Below are 10724 nucleotides of genomic sequence, written 5' to 3'. Positions count from 1 at the left end.
TTGTATATGTATGAGCCACACTATGGGAAATCAGGGCTTAATGTGTGTGCCTTTGACGCCAGATTAGCCTGTGCAGGCTATATTAAGTATGGCTCAACTGGTCATGGTCGGCTCGGGTACTACTTCAAAGTACCTCGGGTATTCTTTAAGTATACTATAGTGTACCTTGGGTATGGAAAATACGTTTAAAGGCACCCGGTCAATACATAGAGAATAGTATGTTTGAACTTACTTGCTGATCTTTTTGTAATACATTAGGCAAGGCTTAGAATAATATAACAGTGACTTTAGAGTTTATTAGACGTTTGGCATGTTTATAATGACATCATGAGCACTTGATATCTTGTAAAATATGTTTTTGCTGTTTTTGTTGCTTTTTCGGCGTAAGCTGTATTAAGCCAGCTTTTCACCTTAGCCTGACCTTTGTAAGTGTCCAATAAAATTCAAATAAAATTTCACGCGGCTAGGTACGAATGAATACACTTCATTTATTCCATTGGCTGATTTGAGTATACCACCAGAACATTGGAAACATATCCGCGTCTTTGTAACACTGTTTTACTGTATGAAACAATTTTATCTCTAATGAAAAGGCTTAATAGATAGAACAGTTTTACACTCAATTCTCAACATCAATACAGTTTGTGCGTACACCTTTTATTTTCAGAGTATTACCAGCGCAAAAGCGTTTATACTTAAAAGGCTATGTTCTCATATTTAGTACTTACTTCCATATTCCTGTCAACATGTTAACATGTAAAAGTATAAAGAGCAGTGGAAGTGAGGCCTCACTTTAGTTTAAACCTATTTATTTTAGCTCGATTGCATCGAAAGCCTAAGGCTTATATAAATGCTCTCAAGTCCGTTTCCTGGGCCTAGAACCAGTACTTTGTGTGTTTGGGGGAGATCTAAAGAACGCTCCCACGGTGGGGATCGAACCCGTGACCTCCCGGTCGCTAGGCGGACACCATATCCATTACACCACGGCCTCACTTTAAAGCATTGCATTTCAACCCGCGAGTTTTCGGGTCAATTCGCGGACATTCAGAGTTTATATACAGGTCATCACCGGAGTTCGCGGCCAGTAAAATAATCGTTATATAATAAAGACGCTATCCGTGAACTAGGTGACCTGGAATTTTCTTTAGACCAGAAATATGTAAAATGAAGATATTCAGCAATATTATTATGGTATGCCAATAATAGATTCTTAATGTGTTTTCAAAAATACAATGATAAATATTATTTTTGATAAATTTAACAATAATTATTCCACCATATTGCCTAATGTACTAAAGTGATATTATGAGCATGTAACAGTTTATAGGTGTCTATCGCAACCGTTGATTATTTTTGATGTTTCTACTTCATATACACTTATATTAATTAATGCAGCATCAACATACTAAAACAATATACCAGAAAGAGAAAAATAATGCATTTGAATATCAACCGTACTTTCGTTTGACAACTGATCATGCGTTTACGAGTTGAACCAAAATTTAGTTTTAGTGCAGATTTGTTCATACGACACAAAGACACAATATTGTTTTCGGATCATTTCGGCTTACAGGACTGGGTGGGTCACGTAAGAATATCGAATATAAAATTTTATTTTTATAAACAACTGGTAGCAAGGTGAGTTGCAGATAATTGATCAGTAACCACATTTTAACTAACTATTTTGACCTGTTAATTCTTCTCAGCTCAATTCAACAGTGCAAAATGCCCATAATATCACTTTAAGCATGAGCACGATGATTCTCGATACTGTTAATAATTGAATCAAATAGCAATGCCCGACAAACCACTAAAACAGGTTTGTTCGAAGAACGCGCCTATAAATACGGATACTTCTCGTGTGGCCGGTTGACTCATATGTTTAAATTTCACTTCCATTCTTCATTTGGTTTTCTGTTTTGTATCTATAGGTTTATGACCAGCAATATGTAATTATGTAAAATAAGCCGCGAAAACTCCGCGTAACATCCCGTATTGCGTGTGATCCAGATAAGAACTGCACAGAAAAAGACATTCGCTATCCTTGGTCTCATTTTTTGAACTCTTTACCTTTCACAAACTCAAACCACAATCAACGCCTATATCTTTTTTAAAGATATTTCTTGTTAAACATAATGTCACTTCTACTTAACTTTAATTATTTTTTAAGATGCGCTTAAAAATCACACCTGCAATATAAAGTTTGATTTCTAAAAGCTTAAGACTAGGGGTGATTTGACTCCTTGTTTATAAAAGCTACTGAAATCCGGTGAAATATTTTACATTTTTTGGCGTAGCTGTCTAACCCAGGTTTTCACCTTTATTGATCCCTAGTGCAGCCAATAAAATTTTGCTAAAATTTCCTGCCAGGAGGCACAAATGAATAAGTGGAATTTTGCATTTGTTAGAAACACCGTATAAAAAAAAATAGAAATCTGTATGCCTTTACTTCATAGAGAGATAAATTAGAATATGAAAAATTAGTTAATATCTGTGTTGTGCAGTTTAGAAAAAATGTACACTGTTGGGAAATTCCCACTATTTCATTAAGATTTGTTATTGGCTGTTTACTCAGGATAATTTTGGTAAATGTCGAAATGTTAATATCATAATATGGTGTAAATGCCAGTTCAAAACTTTTGTATTTAGATCTTTGAAGAAAAGTTATAAATGTAAAATATTCTATTGCAAATTAAAATCAAGTTTTGCAACAAGGCGTACATAAAGACAGTATATACATATCCGCCACCACCGTTATACACCATTGTTTTATTAGTATCTCGTTCACTTACGTTTTGTGATGGATTAGGCGATTGATAAATAGACATGCCACATCTTCATCTTAGAGCTTGTTTTCACCAACTTGCCTGCATTGGGTGTCTACATTACTAAAGTAAAGATAAGATTATAAACTACTTTTGTCCTCATTTAAATGTAATTAGATATAATGTAGTTATAATTTGTTAAAAAAATTATCTCAGCAAATTAGAAATTCAATTTAAGCGGATAGTGTTGTCCCTGATTAGCCTGGATAGCGTTGTCCCTGATAAGACTGTATGGATTTCAGAGGCTTATCTGTGATGACATTTAACGCACATGCTTTAAGCCCTATTTTCCCAGAGCATGGCTCATTTTAACCAGGTTTTCCGAAGTGGTTATTAGATTGGCAAATGTCGGTAGGCGGGGGGCGGGCGGGCAGGTGGGCGGGCTGGCGGGCGGAACAAGCTTGTGCGGGCCATAACTTTGTTGTTCATTGTTAGATTTTAAAATCATTTGTCACATTTGTTCACCATATTTGGACGGTGTGTCGCTCAAAAGAATTATGTCAATATCTCCAAGGTCAAGGTCGCCACGACTAAAAAAAGATTTATTTTGAAACAAAGGGGTTTTATTATAAACAATCAGTTCAGTTTGAGTTGTCTCCCTTTATCAGACTTTTTTTCAAATTGAAAATTGTGACAATTTTGTCCCTTATTTGATATGAAGATGATATCCCAATATTGTTATGCGGTACGTGTGTCTTGTGTGTTCCTTGTGTGATTTGAATGTGCCATTAACAATGAAACTAGGATATATGTTGTGAATATAAGCATAGTGCTCAGTAAAATCAAATGACATTCATTTATTGTATTAAAACGTAAAATATTTTATTTATGAAATTTGCTGCTGTTTATATTCTCAAAGTTTTCAATGACTATATGAGCCTCGTTCTAGACAAAAGAAATAGGCATTAAGTGTCTTCCCATATTAAGATGTGTAGTTCACATTTGTGAGTTGTCTTTAGATCTTCCCTTAAAGACACCAAGTACTGATTCTTCCCTGGAAACGGACTCGAGAGCATTTCATTAAGCCTAAGGCTTTGAATGCAAACCAGCGAAATAAATATGTTTAAAGTAATGGGAAGGCTTCCACTTACATAGACGCTTCAGTTAATGTCAATCATATTTTAATAAGCCGTGCTCTTGAAAAACTGGGCTTAATGCATGTACATGAAGTGTTGTTCCAGATAAACTTGTGCAGACCACACAGGCTAATAATGGGAATGACACCTTCCGCATTTATGGTATTTTTATGTCCGCCACTATAGTAGTGGTGGACATATTGTTTTTGCCCTGTCTGTCTGTTGGTCTGTTTGCGCCAACTTTAACATTTTGCAATAACTTTTGGTATATTGAAGATAGCAACTTCATATTTGGCATGCATATGTATCTCATGAAGCTGCACATTTTGAGTGGTGAAAGGTCAAGGTCAAGGTCATCTTTCAAGGTCAGAGGTAAAATATATGTGGCCAAAATCGCTCATTTTATGAATACTTTTGCAATATTAAAGATAGCAACTTGATATTTGGCATGCATGTGTATCTCATGGAGCTGCACATTTTGAGTGGTGAAAGGTCAAGGTCAAGGTCATCATTCAAGATCAGAGGTCAAATATATGTGGCCCAAATCGCAAATATATGTGGCCCAAATCGCTTATTTTATAAATACTTTTGCAATATTGAAGATAGCAACTTGATATTTGGCATCCTATAAGGTCAGAGGTCAAATATATGTGGCCCAAATTGCTTATTTTATGAATTCTTTTGCAATATTGAAGATAGCAACTTGATATTTGGCATGCATGTGTATCTCATGGAGCTGCACAGTTTGAGTGGTGAAAGGTCAAGGTCATCCTTCACAAGGTCAAGGTCATCCTTCAAGGTCAAACATTATATAGGGGGGACATTGTGTTTCACAAACGCATCTTGTTTGTTTGAAGTAAGACTTCTTAGCACAAATCCTGTGTTTTACAAACGCAGGATTTGTGGGACGTTTTTGTGCATACAAATCAATTATTCAAATATGAATTTGGATTCAAATATTCAGCTGTTTGAAAATATTTGAATATTCATTTCCAGCCCTAATAAATGTATACCACAATATAATTATTTGTCAGGAGCATTATACTTATTGCATACATCATTTGTTTTGAAATGTTTTTCCTGCCTAAGAAAACAAGATAACATTGAAAGAAGATGTACAGACATGGTTTTTGCTCACCGACCTTGCAACCCTGCCAGATAGAACGTATTGCATTCAAAGAGAGCGCAAAAATGCACTGCCGGAATGACTACCTTTGCGAAACTCATAGGTTTTAAAGTTTAAATGGCAATTATAAAAGTATATCAGGGTAGAAAACAGCAAGGAACAACAATATGCTATAATATATATTAGTGCACAGAATGCAATATACATGTAATACTAATTTTTATAAATGAGAACATAGTGTTCAAGAATAAAACCTCAGGCAAATATACATGTGCATGCACAAGTTGATTTATACAGTTAAGTATCAAACTGGTGTAGCTCCTTAACATTTCTAAACTTTATCAAATAGTTTCACCTTGTAACCCTTTTTTCATGTATTAATGATTGTATTCATGTCATATACCATCAATTTACAAAGACATGTACATACACATACTTATTTTACCGTATATCTTGCGTGTTTACTGTGTAATAACTGTCAATACACAAACTGAATTACAGTATACATCATTCTTACTTTTTAACACAGTTAACGTTACTTATTTTATACTTATTTATGTATACCACAAGTGATTCTTAACAAAAGAAGTTTCATATTTACAACTACCCTTCAATTTACATCTATGATTACAGTGTTCATATAACATAAAACTGTATACAGTAAGATTTGCTAGTTATTCATGTTTTTATAATGGACATTATGAACAAACATGTGATTTTACATATAAAGTGCATTTTTTACAATACAATCAATTGCAATTTAGAATACAAAAACAATTTAATGCAAGCAATCACAATTTGCAAGTTACCTACATTATGATGGTTGCTAAGTAAACAGCATGTTTGAATGCAATTTACAATTACATTTATAACATTTTACATATATAATGCGAGTAGCTTGGTTGACAACACTTATTTATGCATTAATAAAATTATGAATTACATATAAGTCTTATAACATTAAAAAAAACTCCTTTATTTGATTGACTTGTTGTGTTTGCATAAACATTTAAAGCAAATCTTAGTCTAGCCTTAAATCCCTGTAAATTTGGGATAACTTCTTTCCTTTTGCACTGAAAAATGTACTTTCCTCCTTGAAATGAATAAAGTATTTAATATTTGCATTGTTTAAGATTTCAGAGATGTCTTTTATGAGTTTTGTAGCATTACATTCCCAGAATAAATGGGTAATTGATTCTTCTGACATTTTGCAAAAAGTACATGTATTACTATCTGACAAGCCCATTTAAAAAAGGCAGTTTGTTCCCAATATTCTGTGGATAATCCTAGTTTGTAGCCATTGCATATATGCATTATTTGTGTTTGTAAACACTGTGTTGCAAAAAATCATGTGTCAAGGCTCTGTTAAGGGGTCATTAGTCTCTGATCGCAGATCTCTTGTGCTGTATTTTAAGAACCCTTTCCACACACCATCATGGGTTGGTTTACATTATTGCAAAACGCAATGTTGCATTTCTATAAGTTTCATGCTAGCACATGCTGAATTATCATTTTGACCCATTAGTGCAAAAAGGTACATTGTCGCTTTTAAATTAAATGTCACATGGTACCGTTTTGCACCAATGGGGCGATTTATTAATTCAGGTTTCATGATTGAAAATATTCTCAACATTTCTTGAATATTAATGTTGATCAAAACCTGGGTTACACAGCTACGCTAAATTAATTATTATAAATTACCAAGAAACATGTTGTCAGTGCAGGAAAAAAAACATCATCATTATATTAAAATAAAAAAACAAAAATTCAATGCTATCTTCAATACATTTGTTGTGTATATTAAAGAAATGACAGCCTATGTACATAGTTATAGTGTAATGTTGATGTTATGTAAATAACAGATACTATATTACTATATTCGAAACTAAAATTGTTTGTGTTTTTTTCGCCAGCATTTTTGTCAACTTGTTAAGTAAATGAGAAATACAAAAGCAATTTGTATAGATGTAACAATAGTATACACTATTTGGCAGTTCTTTTGTTCACAGAAACTCTAAACATTCTTTGAACTTGTGACATTATTTTTTTTACAAAATAAATGCATCTTGAAATAACTAACAATGTTTAAGTAACACAACAACACAATCCAATTGCAATTTAATTCATCTGAATCAAAAATCAAATTTACATGTAGAATTAACCTATTGCACTTTGAACACTATGATGCTGTTGTCCTGATGTCCCACAATGACTGAGGCAGTGTGTCTGTTGTAGCAGACGGAATATGGGTTCAGCATACAATTCTTCTCCATAAGAATAGCCAGCTTCCTTTTGCCCTCACTGTCCACCTGTAGGATGAAGGGATCGGGCCATATGCGTACACAAACGAGCACCTGTCCTGCTGGTGTCACGTGTACACCACATGGGGATTCTAGTCCAGGGTCAGTAAAGGTGGCCAGGACTGAACCATCCCTGGCCAGGGTGAGGAGCTTGTTCTGCCAGACGTTTGTGAAGTACAACTTGTCCCCTGTGGGACTCACAGCACACCTATTAACTGCAAAACAGAGTAACATCAAGATATTGAAATATCATTTTCCCAATCAGAGCAATAGTGGAAATGGCTATGTGCAAGCAGCTTAAAACCTTGATAGCCTGCAAGTCACTCGCAGTTTGTTCATATTTTATGCTGTTTACTGCTCATCAGTATCTGAGCTTTTGAAGATGAAGTCTTAAAAACTTGAATCGAGTAAGAAAGGTCTCATATTAAATTTAACTTTCTAAGGGACTACAAATGCGTTAAAATACGTATCTAAGTGGGAAATGGTTATACGAAGAGTGGTCGATAACAAATCTTATTGAAATTGTATTAATAGTGTGTTGTTAAATACCAGAGACAGCACATTAGTAACATATGCATACAATCCACTAATAATAATTATGTATGTGTGACAGGATGTTCTGTTCCAGTGTATTGTGTTCTCTCAATATTTCAAGTTTGACATGTTTGTATGTGACTGGTGTTAGAATAATTAAAGTCTTCACAAACAACGTAGAAAGAAATGATTCAATATGCACAGGAATATGTAAGGTGGTGTAACTCCATGCTGTAATAATACATACCCATACATGCAGTATAAAGAAGTGAAACTCCAGCTGCTGGAGCAGTATTGAATTTTCATTAAAACAATTAATTGGTCCTTTATTTAAGGCAAGTGACCGATTGCCCAAACAGTACAAAACAGCACAATACAGCACAATACAAACCAACATAAACACAAAATATGAATAAAGCTGGGGTCACCGCCTTGGAACGGTCAATGCAAAGCATTGGGGGTTTAAACCTGGTTATAGAGCGCTCAACCTCACACTTGGCCCAGCAATATTCATAATACATTTAAGTGTAAATAAAATTTAACGTCATAGCATTGTAACTCAAATTAAACAATAATAAAAGGGAATTAAAACGCATTCAATTTAATACTATATAATTACTCAATTGTATTGAAGATACAAGAGTAACAGAGTTACAACTTTTTGACGAACGATCAAATAAAACTATTAACAATTGTCAACTAGATTCCTTCTTTATAGATAAAAAGATTTGAGAATGTAGCATCATGGCGTTTATATCTCAGATAATCATCGCGCAAATACAGGAAGAAGCAGCAATAATGGGTGTAAAAATTCCATATTACATAGCTTGGTTGTTTATGTGACTGCTAAAAAATAAAAATAATTAAATCCAACAAGAAACGCCTATCAGTGACAAAATATAAATAAAATGGAACGTCAGACATAGTTATAATGTCATTGACACACAGGAAGAAATTTTACATGACCATCATTCAAAAGAATAATTCTAGTTATTTTTGATACAGAAATTGATATAGCATCTAGTTTCTGCATCAGTTACAAAGTCAGTTGCTGAAATTATAAATTCATACTCATTGACTGATTTTGTTTTCCAAAATCAAAAACAGGTTACACACAGATATTAAAACAAACTCTGTGTCTACTATAAAATCAATATAATTCAACAGACAATAATTTTCCTGGATTTTGTGGTGTCCATTCAACCTTAAAATCAAATGTTCAACATATTTTAGGGCAAACTCTTATATTGGACATTAAACAAATAAATTAGAATCAATAAATATGCCCCATTTTACCAGCTCATGAAATTGTATGTGAGTGAAATTAAATGGGTTCTCAATATTTTAGATATGGCAAAGACATGGAATGTCCTAATGAACTTTACATGATTGTATTATATTCTGCTACTGAAATATAATCTGATGGTTTATTCTAAATCTATTAAACCATAATGATATCAATATAAATTAACTATGATTCTAACCTGTATAATCACGTGATGTATCCTCATACATCTTGCTGACAAGTTTCCCATTCAGTTTATACTTGTACAATGCAGTCGAAGAAGTAATATACAGGTCTCCGTGGTGGTAGGCAATACCATTACATCTATGTAGTAACTGAAGCTTTCTTCCTTGCACCAGCTGCCTGTTGTTGACTGTGATAAACTGGACCTCATGTATGTTGTTCTTAACATTATCCACAGTCACAGCCACCTCACTCGATGTGATCTGACATATATCAATGGGACATTTAGTCACACTCCAGTGACTTACCACCTGGTACTGCTGGTCAAGAAGCTTGACATTATTATTATTGTTGTCTACAACCAGGACCTGTCTGTCTGGGAGGACAAGGATGCCTGTGATCATGCATCGCTTTGAATCACTTGATATTTTCACATTGTTTTCAGACTTCCTCAGCACAGTGATTACCTTGTTTGGATCCTCTTGTACCATCAATGTCTTGGTACTGTGTTCTATCCTCCCTAGACCTGACAGCTTGGACAAGTACTGTACAATTTCACTGTTAGGCTGAAATGTAATATAGAGTTTATCCTGAAGAGAGTTCGTGTTCAGAAAAGTTGTAGACTGTTCTATTTTGTCCTCGCATTTCCTGGTGGCTATAAAGTATAGTTCCAGCTTGCTTTTTTCATTAATGTCCTGTATGGCGTCTCGAAGTTGTTTTAATTCATCCCTAAGCCTAATGCATTTGTCAGCTTCACTTTTGGTAGAGGCCTGCAGTTTGGTTAGAGTGTCTTTCATTTCCTTCAGTGTTTTCTGTTCAATCGTGTCTAAGGTTGCATTTATTTCTCTGCGAGTTTCCTGTATCCTGCTTAACTGTTCATCATATGAACTCTGCACATTCTGAATGCTAGCCTCCTGGTTGTCTTGAAGTTTCTTCATTTCTTTCAGAATAGTTTGGATAGAAACTGACAGGTGTTTAAGGTCTGCAGACTGACTTTTTACAATGTCAGATATAAGAGTTACCTTTTGGCAGTGTCTGAAAGAAAATAGAAAAAAACAAACTGAAAATTGTTTAAAATACTTAAATACTTATTTTGTGAAAGTTTTTGTCATTGGAATCTAAAAATACTTTGGTAAAATTTGAATATGAAATATTATATATTAGAGTCCAGCTTTAAGTCAACATGGTATTTACACAAATATTCATTTATTTAAACTTAAAACCTACATTCATTTATTCCGAGATTTTACTGGATCAATTGTTACAGATTTTAAAAAATAGTTAAAGGGACATTACTGTGTTATTCTGAATACTAGATCCTGTAAGAGTTGTCTCTACTGTTTATCTTGTATTTATATGATTATGCTTCATAGTTTGTTGTACACTTGTAGCTTG

The 10724-nt window shown here is 34.0% G+C and overlaps 1 protein-coding gene and 2 long non-coding RNA genes across 4 annotated transcripts in view; 2 read left to right on the top strand and 1 right to left on the bottom strand.

Annotated features, from left to right (window-relative positions):
- The window catches only part of LOC127847328 (uncharacterized), a 116099-nt gene that overhangs the window by 70096 nt on the left and 35279 nt on the right, over nucleotides 1–10724 (top strand). The gene's annotated exons all lie outside the window — the stretch shown is intronic.
- LOC127847291 (uncharacterized) overlaps nucleotides 1–10724 on the bottom strand; it is a 119283-nt gene that overhangs the window by 77466 nt on the left and 31093 nt on the right. The gene's annotated exons all lie outside the window — the stretch shown is intronic.
- LOC127847320 (uncharacterized) overlaps nucleotides 6419–10724 on the top strand; it is a 31285-nt gene continuing 26979 nt past the window's right edge. Inside the window, exon 1 of the long non-coding RNA XR_008033920.1 lies at nucleotides 6419–6561. This is a non-coding gene — a long non-coding RNA (uncharacterized LOC127847320). The remainder of the gene's footprint in view (nucleotides 6562–10724) is intronic.

Source organism: Dreissena polymorpha, chromosome 10, assembly GCF_020536995.1.
Source record: "Dreissena polymorpha isolate Duluth1 chromosome 10, UMN_Dpol_1.0, whole genome shotgun sequence".
NCBI classification, from domain to species: domain Eukaryota; kingdom Metazoa; phylum Mollusca; class Bivalvia; order Myida; family Dreissenidae; genus Dreissena; species Dreissena polymorpha.
This window is presented reverse-complemented; position numbering and strand designations above follow the sequence as displayed.